We start from the raw sequence: 18207 nt of genomic DNA, 5'->3' as shown, positions 1-18207 counted from the left end.
ACAAGTCCGGCAGCAGGCCAGTTGGCCAGGAGGGCCCCACCAGCCCCATCCCAGGTGTGCAGGAGGACACCCACAGGCCCGGTACTGCAGCCCAGGAGGGCCCCACCAGCCTCATCCCAGGTGTGCAGGAGGACACCCACAGGCCCGGTACTGCAGCCCAAGAGGGCCCCGCAAACACCCAGACAGATGGCAGGAAGGCCCCGCCAGCCACATGTCAGGTGGCGAGTGACATCCATGGCATGGCCGGATCCGCTGGCCGGGACACTCTTCTCAAGCACCGCTAAACAGGGCACCGCCGTCTCAAGCACCGCTGAACAGGGCACCGCCGTCTCAAGAACCGCTGAACTGGGCCCTTCATCTCAAGAACCGCTGAACTGGGCCCTTCATCTCAAGCACCGCTCCGCTGGGCCCTTCATCTCAAGCACCGCTCCGCTGGGCACCGCCGTCTCAAGCACCGCTGAACTGGGCCCTTCATCTCAAGCACTGCTGAACTGGGCCCTTCATCTCAGGCACCGCTCCGCTGGGCACCGCGTCGCAAGAACCGCTGAACTGGGCCCTTCATCTCAAGCACCGCTGAACTGGGCCCTTCATCTCAAGCACCGCTCCGCTGGGCACCGCCATCTCAAGAACCTCTGAACTGGGCCCTTCATCTCAAGCACCGCTCCGCTGGGCACCGCCGTCGCAAGAACCGCTGAACTGGGCCCTTCATCTCAAGCACCGCTGAACTGGGCCCTATATCTTAAGAACCGCTGAACTGGGCCCTTCATCTGAAGCACCGCTCCGCTGGGCACCGCCGTCTCAAGCACCGCTGAACTGGGCCCTTCATATCAAGCACCGCTGAACTGGGCCCTTCATCTCAAGCACCGCTCTGCTGGGCACCGCCGTCTCAAGAACCGCTGAACTGGGCCCTTCATCTCAAGCACCGCTCCGCTGGGCACCGCCGTCTCAAGAACCGCTGAACTGGGCCCTTCATCTCAAGCACCGCTGAACTGGGCCCTTCATCTCAAGAACCGCTGAACTGGGCCCTTCATCTCAAGCACCGCTCCGCTGGGCACCGCCGTCTCAAGCACCGCTGAACTGGGCCCTTCATATCAAGCACCGCTGAACTGGGCCCTTCATCTCAAGCACCGCTCCGCTGGGAACCGCCGTCTCAAGAACCGCTGAACTGGGCCCTTCATCTCAAGCACTGCTCCGCTGGGCACCGCTGTCTCAAGAACCGCTGAACTGGGCCCTTCATATCAAGCACCGCTGAACTGGGCCCTTCATCTCAAGCACCGCTCCGCTGGGCACCGCCGTCTCAAGAACCGCTGAACTGGGCCCTTCATCTCAAGCACCGCTCCGCTGGGCCCTTCATCTCAAGCACTGGGCCCTTCATCTCAAGAACCGCTGAACTGGGCCCTTCATCTCAAGCACGGCTCCGCTGGGCACCGCCGTCTCAAGAACCGCTGAACTGGGCCCTTCATCTCAAGCACCGCTCCGCTGGGACCTTCATCTCAAGAACCGCTGAACTGGGCCCTTCATCTCAAGCACCGCTGAACTGGGCCCTTCATCTCAAGAACCGCTGAACTGGGCCCTTCATCTCAAGCACCGCTCCGCTGGGCACCGCCGTCTCAAGCACCGCTGAACAGGGCCCTTCATCTCAAGCACAGCTGAGCTGGGCCCTTCATCTCAAGAACCGCTGGCCCTTTGGCGGAAGGGGCAGGCCCGCACCTGTGTCGGGCAGGTCTGCACGAAGCACTCTGGGCACTAGTCCTCCTCCAGTACCAGTGGAGACTGTCATCCACTTGTGAGACTGTGGCTTTGCACTCCCCAGGATGGCACAGTGGCCATGGAGGCCCCTCGTGGATCTGGCGTTGTGGACTCATCTGGCTGAGGTGCCCCCCCTTCCCTTCCCCCTGAGGTGCCTGTAGTTTTCCTATCTGATGCCCCTGCAGTGTTCTCTCCGTTAGAGGCAGGTATCCTGTGTGGGCTTTGCCCATGTGTTTTGGCCCAGTGGCCCACGAACAATGGCTGATACACATATCGGACTGGACAATTTATGTATATAAAGTTATAGATGTGTGATATATTTTATACTCAGTCTTACAATATAATTCTAATTTTATATTCATTTCCTTTTGTCTTTGCATTCTTCCGGGGGGTTTGAGGGGTAACTGTGATGTGTTGCTATGCATTGATGTGTGTGTTGTAGTGGGTGAGGGTGAGGGTGGGTGTGTCGCATATGTGTGTCCCCGTAATTTTTTCCCTCCCCACTCCCCTGTGTCGTAGGTGCAGTACTCACCGTTGTCTTCTGCGCCGGCGTTCGTGCTCCTGGTAGAGGAGCAGGAAGACAATGGCTGGGAGGATGTGGAGTTCGGGTTCCATGCTGTCCAGATTCCTCGTGGGGTGTATGGAGGTGAGCGTTTTCCGTTTGAAATGGCTGTTTCTGCCGTGTTTTTATCGGCGGGGCTACCGCCCCGGAAAAGGTGGCGGATTGGTGGGTTGTGATAGGGTGGGCGGGACATTGTCTCCCGCCTGTCTGTTGGCGGTGACCGCCGCACTGTTTGTTTGTCCCGCCGTGGCGGTCGGTGTGTTAAAGTGGCGGTCTCTGTTGGCGGTTTCCGCCAGGGTCGGAATTGCATTTTTTTTAACGCCAGCCTGTTGGCGGTTTTGCTGCCGCTTTAACACCGACCGCCAGGGTTGGAATGACCCCCAGGGAGGCCTATTATACGGATGTTGTTTCTTCTGGATCTATTTTCCCCGTCTTCAGCTCGAGCAGCAAGAACTTCTGTTTGCTTCTCCAGTTTAACGATTCGGGTCTCCGCTGCAGTCAACCCTGGACCGAGGGCACCCAGTGTCTGCTCCGTCGCTGTTACTCTTTCCGTAAGGCAGCGTTGGTCCTCCCTGAGTAGGCCCAGATCAACTGCCAGGGAGTAAATTTTTGTCTCCAGACTCTCCCTAGTGAAGGTAATGGCCTGCATGATATCAGCTAGCGAGGGGTTCCCAGATGGGACTTCGGTTGTGCCGTTCTGCAACGTCTCGGCAGAGGAAGGAGGATCGTAGGCCAGTTGCGCACCCGCCTCTCCCGCCGCCTCCTTCTTCTTCCCGGTTTTGCCCATCGTAGGTGGGAGAGAGGGGCCCTCTATTTTGCAAAGCCTGAGTCGTCACTCTCCCCCCAGTCAATATCACCTAATGAAGCTGCGCAGCTCACCTCGACTCACTTCCGTCAGAGTATGCAGCACTGCTCGCCCGGTTCAGGTAAGCGCCCGCACAGGCCCCAGGCCCCGACAGGGCCACAGGCTAGCACCCAGCACTCTTCAGTTCCCAGGTCTTGTCTTATTGCGAATATGGGAAGAGAACGCCTCCCCGAGGGCCCAACAGACCTCCAGGCAGCAGCCACGCTCCCCTCGCTCCACCACAGACCAAGCAAGCTCCAGGACCCTCCCATGTCGTTTCAGGGCAACTGGGCCTTCAACTGATCTCCTAGGTGCTCATTGTCACCAAGATTTAGTGCAGCTCCTGCTTCGCTTACCATGCCTGGCCCCTCTTCCATTTGCTGCAGCCCAGCGCAGCTGCCATCTTGGGAACAGGCAGCTTCCAGGCTTGCTGCCTCCGATCCTTCGAAATACTCCCCCGCGCTCAGACGGGGCCCCTGCACCGATTACCCCCACAGCCGCCTTATCTCTCGCTGGTCACCAGCGCGACTTGGCACGCTCGGGGGGGACAGAGGACATCCTGATCAGCGTGACCGCCATCTTGAGGCAGCCAGTTCCTCCGCCGCTCCCAGGAGCCCGTTTTCGCCTCCCTCAGAGCTCAAAATCCCCCAGTCTGTGGGCCCCCGTCCTCCAAGCCCTCTCCGACAGGGTGTGCTGCTAGAATTGCGGGCAGTGCCATCAGGATGAGCCTGATACGGAGGTCCCAGGCCGGAGCACCTTCACGTGGCTGCTCACTCCATGAGAACCAGGCCACGCCCCCTCCTACCTCAGTTCTTTGTACTGACTACCAGTTTCTAAGAGAATTGTATTTAAATTTGGCTTGCAAGGCTTTCTACTGTTCTGGCCAAGTCTATCTCCAGCACAAATTCAGGCAGTACTTACCTACCTGCTTTCTCTCCTACTCTCCAGTTCAACTTCTCGAAGGTCTTTAGTCTACTTGTGCCTGCACTGGTAGGCCTCTCTTTTCGGTTCTTGCAGCCAGACAATGAAATTGCCTGAGTCTAGCTTTGAACCCGAACCACAGATGCACTCCTCTCATTATGAAAAGTGCTGAAAACTGCTTTTTTCTTCCTAATTTCCTTTGTTTTTACTGTTGCTTAGGGCTCTCTGTTGCCTCACAGTTCTGCAATGTCACAAATCTTCTAGATCCTCTACACCTTCCTAAGCCCTCTATAAAACTCTCTCAACATTAAAATAAATAAAATGTAATCAGTGACATCCTCAATCGGTCCTGTTTTTTTAGGGTTTCATGCTATGAATTTTGAGCCAGTTCTTTACATGTAAAAAGCATACAACATGTACCTCATGCAACACGCTGGTGGCTAAAGGTCCAGGAATGTCTCAAAGTGACTTGTAGCAATTAGGCAGCTCTTCCAATGACTATTTACAACATTCCAGCTTTCCTACATGAAATGTTTCTGCCCAATGTAGGTGTAACCACAGTTGTGAGCATATTTTTTCCAGTACTAAAAAATGAAATATACTAATTTTGAATGCATTATGGCCCTCATTATGACATTGGTGGTCAGCTGACCCCCACGCTTGTGATGGCAGTAGTACCGTCGCCAAGCTGGTGGTGAGGACCGCTAAATTATGACCATGGCAGTGATCCCTCCCATAGACAGCCAATGTACCACCCGAACCGCCATTGCGGTCCGTCCACTGGCCACGGCTGTGGCCATCTTCAGGCAGATGGAAGACAACGACCCACCCACCATATTATGACATGGCAGAGTGCCAGGATTTCCGGGTCAGGACAACCGTCACCAAAAGTCTGTCGGAAACACATCACATAAAAGGAGACACTGACCTCATGGGACACAGAGGAGTCCGCAGCCGCCATGGAACCCGAACTGGAAGTCCTGCCGATGTTGTACCATGCAATAGCAGTCCAGGAGCATCAATGCCGATGAAGATGACGACGGTAAGTACAGTCGCCTAGCACACAAGGGAGGGAGGGAGAGTGACACACCCACACACACAACACACACCAAAGACACATACCACACACCCAGAACAATCTGCAGAGTAAATCAACATAACCCAAAAGCCAGGAAAGCTAGGACACATACCTCTGGTCCAACCACTGTAATAATGTGTGAACTTCAACCTCAATTTAAAATGAATAAATATATACATATGTACAAATGTACAGCAAGGGCCATTGGCCAGTCCATAGTCAATAATTGGCCAGAGGACAACATCCAAGGTGCAACTTGACTCCTGACAGTCCAGTCACTCCACTGGGCAGGGGCATCATGATGATGTAAGGCAGGAACCTCAGGGATTGGGGTGGAGGTGTTCTTTGGAGGGAGGTCCTTGGGCTTGGGTTTGGGAGGGGGCAGGTCGTTACCCTTCTGCTTAGGGGGCGTGAGGTGTGGGCTGGGGGGGGGTGGAGTGCATCTCTTGTGCCCCTTAGTGGCAGGTGTAGTTTTGGGAGGAGGATCAGGAGTCGACTGGGAGCTGGAGGGACTGGGCTGGGGGGAGGGATCTTTCTCTTACGGGCAGGACCGGGGGGAAGGGAAGAGGTGAAAGGGGGAAAGGAAAAGCTTCTTAGGTCCCATTGGGCGGTTTGTGGGAGGAGGTTTGGAAGTGTAAGTAGAAGAAGTGGGTGTAGGAGGAGCAGTTGTCCTGGACTTAGGTGCAGGTGCATGGACAGTGTGAATGAGGTGGATGGCTGTTGAGTGCCTGAGTGTAAGCATTTATGTTTTATTGGAGGGGGCAGACAGGTTGGGAGAGGACAAATAGGATGTATGTATGTATGTTGTTGTGGTGTCTGCAAGTGAGGTGGGTATGCTGCATGAGGTTGTGATGGTGGTGGTGACTGCGCATGTGGTGTGTGGGGTGCATGTCTGCTTTTGTGGTGACTGTTAGAAGGCTGTACAAGTGGCATGATCTAGGACTGCTGATGCAGTGCATGCAGGTGTGAGTGTTGATATGACTGTGAGGGAGGAGGAGGAGACAGTGTTGGCAGTGGCTGTTGTAGTATGTGCATCTGTGTGTATGCTTGTGGAGTGAAGTGTGCTGCCTGTGTTTGTCTGTGTGAGTCCTGTCTGTTGTTCTGGGTGCATGCTTGTCAGATTGTGTGCATGGGATGGGTTAGGGGAGAGGGCTTTGGGACTGGGAACAGGTAGTTGGAGGGGGGACAAAAGAACTAGGGGCACTGGCTGATGTCAGAGAGGAGGCCAGCGCCTGAAACGATCTCTGTAGGACAGCCGTGCAACCGTGAATGACCTCCAGGTAGGCATTGCATTGCTGCATCTGGGATGCCAGCCCCTGGATGGCATTCACTATGGTTAACTGCCCTACAGAGATTGATCTCAGGAGATTAATAGCCTCCTCACTGAGGGCAGCAGGGCTGACTGGGGCAGGGACTGAGGTACCTGGGGCGAAGGAGACACCCACCCTCCTGGGTGAGTGGGCACGGGCAACTGGGTAGGGGGCTACTGAGAGGGCGGTGCTGGTATAGGGGGTGGCGGAAGATCTTGTAGCTTGGGTGGTTCCAGAGGGGTCCGCCACCACCAGGGAGCTTCCATTGGAGGAGGAATCTGAGTCTGTAGTCACCGCTCCTTTCTCCCCTGTGGTGCTCCCTTCACCCTCCAACCAATTGGTCCCCTCGGTGTCTGTGCTTTCCGCCTCCTGGATCCAATGGGCTGCAGCTCCCCCACTTGCCTATGCCCCTGCTCCTTTGCCAGATGATGCTACTGCACACAAGGACAGGATGAGAAAAGGAGAGAGGGTGGGGGAGAAAGAAAGGGAGCACAGGGTCAATCACAGCAACAGCATATCTGGCATACACATCACAATCACTCACTGGAACCAACACTGTGCAGTATGGAGCACAATGACAAACCATTACCTGGGTACAACAGCAGGAAATAACCCAAACACTACCATCTGCAAACCTAATGGGACTCACTAAGCCCTGTCTGCCTTGGTACGCTAGCTACTTACCAATACCAAATATACATACCACCCTACATAGCTAAGCAGGACGACACAGGAAGCTACACTGGCATATTGGGGCATCCACTGACTCGAACCTATCCCCCAAACCCCACGGCAGGTAACAAATAAAGAATACCACACAGTCTGTACTCACCTCCTTGTGGCTGCTGTGCTGCCTTCAAGCACCCATCCAACTCAGGATTGGCCACCACCAGTATGCGGGCCATTAGAGGGATCAGGCTCCGACGGGCACCCCTCCTTCATTGGGAGGCTGTTCCCAGCTGAGCCACTGCCGTCTTCCAGGCCCAGCGTCTCAGGTCCTCCCATCATTTCCTGCATTGGGTGCTCCGCCGGCTATGGACCCCCAGGGTCCGCACGTCCTTTGCGATGGCACGTCACAACCCTTTCTTTTGTTGGGCGCTGACCTGCTGAGGAGACACAGACAGAAGGACACAATGAACTCAACAATCCATTCTGTTACACAAATGGCTTACATACTGCATTTGACCCACATTAAACACACACATGACCCATACCTTTGCATACACATTGCATGCACCCAAACCCCCCCCAAAGACACACTGCCAGCACACACATACATCTTCATGCAGCCATGTCGCATCAGACATTCCCATGATGTACTCACCTGTTGGTCTGGAGGCCCATGCAACTGCCAATACAGGGGTCGCACCCCATCCAAAAACTTCTCCAACTCCTCGGATGTGAAGGCTGGAGCCCTTTCCCCCGTAGCACGGGCCATCGCAGGTTCCAGAGACAGGTCACAGCAGCACACACAGTGGAGATGTTGAACCGTAGAGAGTCAGGAATTAAGTGAAGTGGTACAGAGGAAATGGCGGTCACGTCAGCGGCAGTGAACACCGTCATTGCCGGCGTTGATCATCATTGTTCCTGTACTTCATAGAGCTCCATGATAGCCAATGACAAGTTGCACAGCGGTGCAGACCACCTTCAGCTATGATGCCAAACGCAGGCAGAGTTCGGTCACTTCCACTAGTCCCTGCATACAGGACAGGCGGTTGTCATTTCCTAATGCTAGAACTCATGTTGGACAAATTTATGTGCGTCATTGGTATTGATTGTACACATCTAGACAATTCCAGTCTTCCACATACATACATGCTCATTGTACTGTGATATTGTGTGTCCAAACTTCCTGTAGTCACACACATTTAATTTTTGGCTCACTTAGATACCAACCACTGCAGAGGAGGAGGAAGAGGAGGAGGCAAGCAGCTGTGTACAAACCCCTAGTGGAGTTGCTACCCCAGAGGACCAGCACATCTTACTTACCTATTGTAGGAAGTTGGCTCTGTATGTGCTATTTCAAAGAAAGGAATAGCATGCACAGAGTCCAAGGGTTCCCCTTAGAGGTAAAATAGTGGTAAAAAGAGATAATACTAATGCTTTATTTTGTGGTAGTGTGGTCGAGCAGTAGGCTTATCCAAGGAGTAGTGTTAAGCATTTGTTGTACATACACATAGACAATAAATGAGGTACACACACTCAGAGACAAATCCAGCCAATAGGTTTTGTATAGAAAAATATCTTTTCTTAGTTTATTTTAAGAACCACAGATTCAAATTTAACATGTAATATCTTGTTTGAAAGGTATTGCAGGTAAGTACATTAGGAACTTTGAATCATTTCAATTGCATGTATACTTTTCAAGTTATTCACAAATAGCTATTTTAAAAGTGGACACAGTGCAATTTTCACAGTTCCTGGGGGAGGTAAGTTTTTGTTAGTTTTACCAGGTAAGTAAGACACTTACAGGGTTCAGTTCTTGGTCCAAGGTAGCCCACCGTTGGGGGTTCAGAGCAACCCCAAAGTTACCACACCAGCAGCTCAGGGCCGGTCAGGTGCAGAGTTCAAAGTGGTGCCCCAAAACGCATAGGCTTCAATGGAGAGAAGGGGGTGCCCCGGTTCCAGTCTGCCAGCAGGTAAGTACCCGCGTCTTCGGAGGGCAGACCAGGGGGGTTTTGTAGGGTACCGGGGGGGACACAAGCCCACACAGAAATTTCACCCTCAGCGGCGCGGGGGCGGCCGGGTGCAGTGTTAGAACAAGCGTCGGGTTCGCAATGGAAGTCAATGAGAGATCAAGGGATCTCTTCAGCGCTGCAGGCAGGCAAGGGGGGGCTTCCTCGGGGAAACCTCCACTTGGGCAAGGGAGAGGGACTCCTGGGGGTCACTTCTGCAGTGAAAGTCCGGTCCATCAGGTCCTGGGGGCTGCGGGTGCAGGGTCTTTTCCAGGCGTCGGGACTTAGGTTTCAGAGAGTCGCTGTCAGGGGAAGCCTCGGGATTCCCTCTGCAGGGGGCGCTGTGGGGGCTCAGGGGGGACAGGTTTTGGTACTCACAGTCGTAGAGTAGTCCGGGGGTCCTCCCTGAGGTGTTGGTCCTCCACCAGCCGAGTCGGGGTCGCCGGGTGCAGTGTTGCAAGTCTCACGTTTCTTGCGGGGAGATTGCAGGGTTCTTTAAAGCTGCTCCTTTGGATAAAGTTGCAGTCTTTTTGGAGCAGGTCCGCTGTCCTCAGGAGTTTCTTGTCGTCGTCGAAGCAGGGCAGTCCTCAGAGGAGTCAGAGGTCGCTGTTCCCTTTGGAAGGCGTCGCTGGAGCAGAGTTCTTTGGAAGGCAGGAGACAGGCCGGTGAGTTTCTGGAGCCAAGGCAGTTGTTGTCTTCTGGTCTTCCTCTGCAGGGGTTTTCAGCTAGGCAGTCCTTCTTCTTGTAGTTGCAGGAATCTAGTTTCTAGGTTCAGGGAGAGCCCTTAAATACTAAATTTAAGGGGGTGTTTAGGTCTGGGGGGTTAGTAGCCAATGGCTACTAGCCCTGAGGGTGAGTACACCCTCTTTGTGCCTCCTCCCAAGGGGAGGGGGTCACATCCCTAATCCTATTGGGGGAATCCTCCATCTGCAAGATGGAGGATTTCTAAAAGTTAGAGTCACCTCAGCTCAGGACACCTTAGGGGCTGTCCTGACTGGCCAGTGACTCCTCCTTGTTATTCTCATTATTTTCTCCGGCCTTGCCGCCAAAAGTGGGGGCCGGGGCCGGAGGGGGCGGGCAACTCCACTAGCTGGAGTGTCCTGCGGTGCTGTGACAAAGGGGTGAGCCTTTGAGGCTCACCGCCAGGTGTTACAGCTCCTGCCTGGGGGAGGTGTTAGCATCTCCACCCAGTGCAGGCTTTGTTACTGGCCTCAGAGTGACAAAGGCACTCTCCCCATGGGGCCAGCAACATGTCTCTAGTGTGGCAGGCTGCTGGAACCAGTCAGCCTACACAGATAGTCTGTTAAGTTTCAGGGGGCACCTCTAAGGTGCCCTCTGTGGTGTATTTTACAATAAAATGTACACTGGCATCAGTGTGCATTTATTGTGCTGAGAAGTTTGATACCAAACTTCCCAGTTTTCAGTGTAGCCATTATGGTGCTGTGGAGTTCGTGTAGAACAGACTCCCAGACCATATACTCTTATGGCTACCCTGCTCTTACAATGTCTAAGGTTTTGCTTAGACACTGTAGGGGCACAGTGCTCATGCACTGGTACCCTCACCCATGGTATAGTGCACCCTGCCTTAGGGCTGTAAGGCCTGCTAGAGGGGTGTCTTACCTATACTGCATAGGCAGTGAGAGGCTGGCATGGCACCCTGAGGGGAGTGCCATGTCGACTTACTCATTTTGTTCTCACTAGCACACACAAGCTGGTAAGCAGTGTGTCTGTGCTGGGTGAGGGGTCTCTAGGGTGGCATAATACATGCTGCAGCCCTTAGGGACCTTCCCTGGCATCAGGGCCCTTGGTACCAGAGGTACCAGTTACAAGGGACTTATCTGGATGCCAGGGTGTGCCAATTGTGGAATCAAAAGTACAGGTTAGGGAAAGAACACTGGTGCTGGGGCCTGGTTAGCAGGCCTCAGCACACTTTCAATTCAAAACATAGCATCAGCAAAGGCAAAAAGTCAGGGGGTAACCATGCCAAGGAGGCATTTCCTTACACCTATGGTCTGGACAGGGCCACAATTAATGAACTGTGTCAACAATTGGAGCCAGAGCTAATTCCTGCTACCCGTAGCACTACAGCAATTCCCCTGTAGTACAGGTACTCTCAGTATTCCACTTCCTGGAAAGTAGTTAATTCCAGGTGACAGTCGCTTGACTGCAGGAATGTCACAGCCAATGTTTTTGATAGTGCTTGGTAGGGTTTTGTCTGCCTTGCTCAAACACATGAGCAGCTACATCTCGTTCCCCCAGAGTGAATATTTGTCCACTGTGAAGACTGGATTCTACACCATGGGACACATACCACATTTGATTGGGCCCATTGACGAGAACCATATTGCCTTGGTCACTCCCAGGGCAAATGAGCAGGTCTACAGGAATAGGAAGAGTTTCCACTCAATAAATGTCCAGATATACCTTGCTGATCAATACATCTCACACGTCACTGCCAAGTTTCCTGGATCTGTGCATGATGCCCATGTATTGAGGAATAGCAGCGTCCCACAGGTGATGGCACAACTACGGAGGCACAGAGTGTGACTCATAGGTGAGTTTGAGTCTTCGCACAATGTCTGTCTGTCTATGACAACTGGAGTTGTACTCCATGCCATTGTACATGGGTCATGTGTGTCCCTCACTACTTCCACGTGACTCCGGCTACCCAAATCTGTCCTGGCTGTTGACCCGTGTTAGGAATCCAAGAACAGGGACTAAAAATCTGTACAATGAGGTACGTGGCCGTACCAGGAGGGTTGCAGAACGCACATTTGGTCTACTGAAAGCCAGTTTCAGGTGCCTCCATTTAACAGGTGGGTCCCTATGCAACGCCCCTAAGAAGGTCTGCCACATTGTGGTAACCTGCTGCATGCTGCACAATTTGGCCCTCAGACGCAATGTGCCCTACTTGCAGGAGGAGGGGGAGACAATGCACCTGTGGCAGCCGTGGACACTGAAGACAGTGAGGAGGAGGAGGATGTGGACAACAGGACACATGTCATACCGCAGTACTTCCAATGACACTCAGGTAAGACTGTAGATCTGACCATATATCCATTTAAGTTAAGTGCTGGGTGTCAGCTGTGTTGTGCCAATAACTGCCTTTACATTTCGATTGACTGTCTCGTATGCCTTGCCTTTTTGCAGATGTTGGTGTGGTCACAACTGTGTGCTGATGTGATGACTATATACTGTTTAAACACATTTGTTGGATGGATTCACACATTACAGGACATTTGCTCAGGATAATACAGTTCAATACATTGCACATTTCAGTCTGATAAAGCACTATTACCCCAGTTGTCTTCAAGGGTGTTTATTGAAGTGACAATAATGAAGGGATAGTGCAATAGAGTGAGGTGATGATTGAGGAAAACTTCAGTGTAGTGGCCCAGTTGGATTGTAGCACAGGTCCAGTGTCCATGGGGCCATGGGAAGAGGAGCAATGGTAGTCCAAAGTGAACAAGGTGACTCAGTGGCACACAAGAGGGACATTCTGGAGTGGCTCTTTTCCTGGTGGTGGTCTTGGCAACAGTCTGTTATGTCTGTCTGGGTCACAGGAGGGTTTGCGGGGTGGTTCTTCTACTGCAGAGGGAGGGGTGTTGGTGGCCGGTGGGTCTTGTGGCAGGTCCTCCTGTCCACTACCTGCAGCAGATGTTGATGGCTGGTGAGTGGACAGGCTAGTGGAAGTGGGCCGCTGGTGTCATCTGTTCTCCCACATGGTGTTGGCCATGTCACCAAGCACCCGTACAATGGAGGCCATGTTTGCATTTAGGCCCTGCAACTGCTGCATGACCTCCTGGTGGTGTACCCCCTGCAACCGTTGGTTCTCTTGCTTAATGGTGATCACCTGACCCTTCCTGTCCTGAGATTTTTGGTATGCCCCCAGGACATCTGTCAGTGCCTCCTGGGCAGTTGGTTCCCTGTGCCTGTGCTCCCTGAACAGTGTGCTTTCTCCCACTTACACCAGGACCTTCACCGTCTTGCCTGAGTGGTGTCGACTCGGATCCCTGTACAGGAGGGCACACTATTGATCGACGTGTCCTGGGGACAGGAGTCTGGGGACTTTGAGTGGCTGCTGTGGTGTTGGAGTTGGAGGAGGGGGCTCTGTGGTGGACTGACTCTGGGATGTGGAAGCCGACTGACATGTGGTCCCAGATAGGCCAAGGAGTTTATCTAGCTTGGGACATCCAGGGTTGCTGTCATCACTGAGGGCATCTTCTGGTGGAGGACTGGGTTTCTGTGGCACCTGCTCGCTGCTGACATTGGCTGGGACACCTGTGGAGATGTATATGATTTGTTAGTGTCATTGTCTTCCACATTTTCTGCATTTCAATCTTTCACTATGGGTTTGGTGTTGACCTCCCACCTTTGGTAGTGTATGGTGATGGATTGTGGGATTTGTAATTGTACATGCTGTCCATGCATTGCTGGTGGGTGTGCTTAGAGTGGGTAGGGCATGCAGGGGTACACATTTAATTGTGGTCATTGGGGTAGTGCACTGTGTGGGATGAAGTAGGGTGTAGGGAGTTGGGGCGAGGGGGTTACATGCCATGCAGGTATCGGTGGAGTTGGTTAGTAATGGTGACTTACCAGTGTCCAGCCATCCTATGACTCCAGTGAGGCCCTCAGGGTCCAGGATTGTCAAGACTTGCTCTTGTCATGCTGTGAACTGTGCGGGAGGAGGTGGGGGTCCACCGCCAGTCCTCATGATGGCGATCTGGCACCTTGACGCAATGGAACGCACCTTCCTTCTTTTGGATAATAAATGTTATAGCCAATCAGTTGAATTCCCATTTTAGACTTCTGAAAAATGAGAGGTTGATGCCCTTATTTCTTGGTGAGGGCTGATCCCAGTTCAGGCATAAATGGATATTTACTCCTGAACCAGGGTTACAAGTGTCGTGCCAATTACTTACACCACAGATGTTTGCATGCACAATGTTAGCTAGGTGAATGCTGGTAAAATTTGAACTGGCACATAGAACACACTCTAAGACTGAGGAATACAGAATGGTGGTAATTTACAAGTTGATCCATTCTTACATCTGACTACCACAATAGTGTTGTAATATTACTACCACTTAATACTAGACCCTGCGGTATCACAATTTTTGGTGCAGTATTATCACAACCAAATTTGCCCTTAAAATGAGGGTGTTAGTCAGCACCACTGGTGTTTGAACCTTTTGAGCTTTCAAGCCCTCGAGGTATCTTAATAACTCACCTTTGTGAAAGGAACCATCTGTAGAGTTTGATTACTTTAAAACTGTTCCTGCTCAAGACCCCAGGTGCTTTTCTATCAGTGGTGAATCATGTGAGACACTGGAAGAAGAAGGAAAAATAAGCACTCTTGGTAGGCAGTTTGTCGTCTTAAAATACTTATGTTTTTAATCAGATCATAATCTAATCATTCAATACATATCAACAAAATATGACTTCCTAGTGTGTTCATAATATTTTTATGAAAGTCAGTGTAATTTTGGATCTGATTCTTTGCATAAAGAATATGGCTATTCTTCTTGTCAAAACATATTGCTAATGTTTCTACTTTTGTATAAATCAGCGCCATCCAACGCAGGTTGATGAGGGCCAGATTACATACCCATTCTGGTTCCCATTTTGAGCAACTGCATATAAATAGGTCTCTGATGGATATAGTGAAAACCTAACATGGCTCCACTTCAAGGACCTTAATGGCTAGGTAGGTTTACAGCATGACTCCATGTTATGAAGAATGTGATTTACCAGTCCTTGTTTTTTTTTTTTTTTTTACATTATCCTTCCATCTGAAGCACTCCTGGCTGCCCCTTCTTCCTGAAGCACTTGTTTTTGTCTCCTACCAAGGCATTCCTACTTGCCTTTCCCTTCTTACAGACAGAAGCCTCTGGCCCCCTCGGCTAATCCCATCCGCTCCCTTTCACCTCCCTTGACCTATGATCCGGGAATAACAGCTGGTCTCAGAGCACAAGATGGAGTTTAGAAGACATGTTTGGATCACAAGGTTCAAGTGAAAACTGTTGATGCTTTGTATGTGCTTATATTCACATCACTGCAAACATTTCTTTGAGCATATGAGTGTGTGAGTATAATGCATAAGCAGTGTGTAGTGAGCAAAGCCCCCTATGGTGAAATGCTGCTCCTCGCACAATGGTGCTGGGGTGCAACGGTCCATGAAGAATTTACTCCCTGACTATGGTTCATCACCAATTTCACCTACTAAGATCGACTGAATCTTTGGACTTGGCACACAGTGTAGTAGTCAGAATCACTCAAGAACAAATAAATCACATTATACCATAAACAATTCAAGGCACCATATCTGTCAATTTGGTAAACATAGTCATTGCCAAATGTTACATAGTCATTTGACCTCTGGTGGGCAACACACATAACAGTGGAAATCTTCTCAGGTATCTGTAGTGCATTCAACAAATCATGAATGTTCTCACCATTTTGAATGGGTAGTCCAGAAGAGGTCATAAAACCCCTATTTTGCCATAACAAATCATGGACAACACCAAATCCATATTGACTGTCTGTGAATATTGTCAGTTTGAGCTGCTCTGATTTGCAGCACGCTCTTGCAAGAGCAACCAATTCGACTACTTGGGCAGAAACAACTCCTTAAAGCCGTTAGGCTTCGATCACTCCTGAGAGGCTGCAAAATACATAACCTACTCTCAGAGTACCTTCACTGTCTCTTAAACAGGAGCCATTAACAAAGACAAGTTGGTCATTCTCCTTTCTATCAGGTCTGTGTTTGGTGCACAGTTCAGTGAAATCGAGGCAATCATGTTACATTTCATTAACATTTGAATAATTGAATCATCAACATTTATAGGAATTAATGTGGCAAGGTTCAAAACTGCACACTTCTTGGCTGTTACTTTTGGGGACCCCAGAATCAATAACTCATAATGGGTAAGATGAGCATTAGTCAAATATTGGATCTTGGACCTGGTTAGGAGTATTTCTACTGAATAGAGGAAATATAAAGAGTTAATTGGTGTCCCATCACAATGCCTTTGCATTGACTGATGCTCACACCAGCTGACGCCACAGCTTTCAAACAGTTAGGCAAAGCAGCAGCGACAAAATCAAATGTGGTGGACAAATACACCACTGGCCTGTTTGTTCCTCCATGTGACTGTGTCAACACAGAAGGACCACAACCATTACGTTCATGACAAAACAGTGCAAAATCTTTTGTGTAGTCAGGCATTCCCCAAAGCTGGAGCTCTGCACAAACTCTCTCTTAACTCAGTGAAAGCTTTCATGCATTCTTCAATAAAGGGGACTAGATCTGTGAATTCCCTATGTGTTAACTTGTGTAATGGCTTGGAAGTTACTGAAGAATTCAGGATCCGTTGGCGACTATAGCTCACCGTGCCCAAAAACATTCTGAAATCTCTCTGTGTAACTGGGAGATTAATTTGCATAATTGCTGCAGCACTTTCTTAGGCTACTTTCCTTGCACTTTCAATTTGTTGACCCAAATACTTCACTTCTTTCTGACAATACTATAACTTAGCAGGGGAAACCTTGTGTCCATTCTCTCCTAAATTATTCAATAATGCTATGGTATCTTGACTGCAAGCTTCACGTTTATTGGACACAACCATCAGGTCATCAATCTACTGCACCAGTAGGAGTCAGTTACTGGAGGGGATGTACTTGGCCCAGTTTGCAGAGGTATGGTAGGATATACCCCAGGGCATCACAGGCAAATGTCTCTGGTACCCTTAGCTCTGGCCCAGTAGCTCCTAGTTGCATGGTGGACCCCCATGTGAGATCTGTCAGACACCAAGTGGGGTCCAACAACAAAATATTCTAGGACTGGAGTTAGTAAATTTGCCTTTCCAGCATCCACAAAATTCTCTGCTGCCGGAGCATGCAGCTGAGGGCAAAAACTTTGTGCTGTGGAACTACTTGAAACATTTCTGGCAGGACAGATTTTGGATTTCAGTCTGGTTTTGCATGTCCAGTAGCACTTCCAGTGCATGTTATGTGATACTGAGCTCAGTCAACAATAGCTTTTATTTAATTTAAAAACCAGTAAAAGCATTGATACAATTCATAAACATTAACTCGAAAATCAATACATTCAATCAATTGTATGCATATTGCGCTCAGTATTTTAAAGACAAGATAACGATGATGCCAAGTAGTTCCATAGAAATATGTTAATGATAAATGCAAGAAATTATTGTTTTTGATGTACTATCTCATACTTCCAATATGCAACTAGTGTCCGTCTGGGAATATGGGCCTCATTACAACCTTGGCGGTCTTTCAAAAAGACCGCCGAGGCTGCGGGAGCCAGAATACCGCCATTGCCGGCGGTATTCCTGGCTCCCTATTATGACTTTTTCGCTGGGCCAGCGGACGGTAACAGTGTTACCGTCCGCTGACCCAGCGGAAAAGTCACATCAACATTGCTGCCGGCTTGTAATAGAGCCGGCGGCAATGCTGATGTGCAGCGGGTGCAGTAGCACCCGTCGCACATTTCACTGCCCGCAATTATGGCAGTGAAATGCGCGACTGGGCTATGCCTGGGGGCCCCTGCACTGCCCATGCCAAGTGCATGGGCAATGCAGGGGCCCCCAGGGGCACCCCAAGTCCCCTTACCGCCAGCCGTTCCATGGTGGTGTTTACCGCCACGGACAGGCTGGCGGTCGGGAACTCATAATCCCCAGGCAGCAGTGCTTGCACCGCTGCCCTGGGGATTATGACCGCCAGGCAGAAGCCTGGCGGTATGTTGGAGGGGCCGGGGGTATGGCCGTGGGTATTGCGCCACGGTCATAATAGCTGGCGGAACACCACCAGCCTGTTGGCGGTGTTACCGCCAGCTTACCGCCGGCTGCCAGGGTCGTAATGACCCCCTATGTCTGAAACTAAATAAATACTGTTTAGTTCTAAATGCTAGAGAAATACTAATGAAACAGTGAGGTGAAGATGCTATACACGAAAAGTATTATGCCTAAAGTTTGACTCAAGGGTTTGGACATGATTCAGATAAATCACATTAGTGTCTCAAGATGCATCATTCCTAAGGTAACACA

The sequence above is a fragment of the Pleurodeles waltl genome, chromosome 4_1 (assembly GCF_031143425.1).
Source record: "Pleurodeles waltl isolate 20211129_DDA chromosome 4_1, aPleWal1.hap1.20221129, whole genome shotgun sequence".
NCBI classification, from domain to species: Eukaryota; Metazoa; Chordata; class Amphibia; order Caudata; family Salamandridae; genus Pleurodeles; species Pleurodeles waltl.
This window is presented reverse-complemented; position numbering follows the sequence as displayed.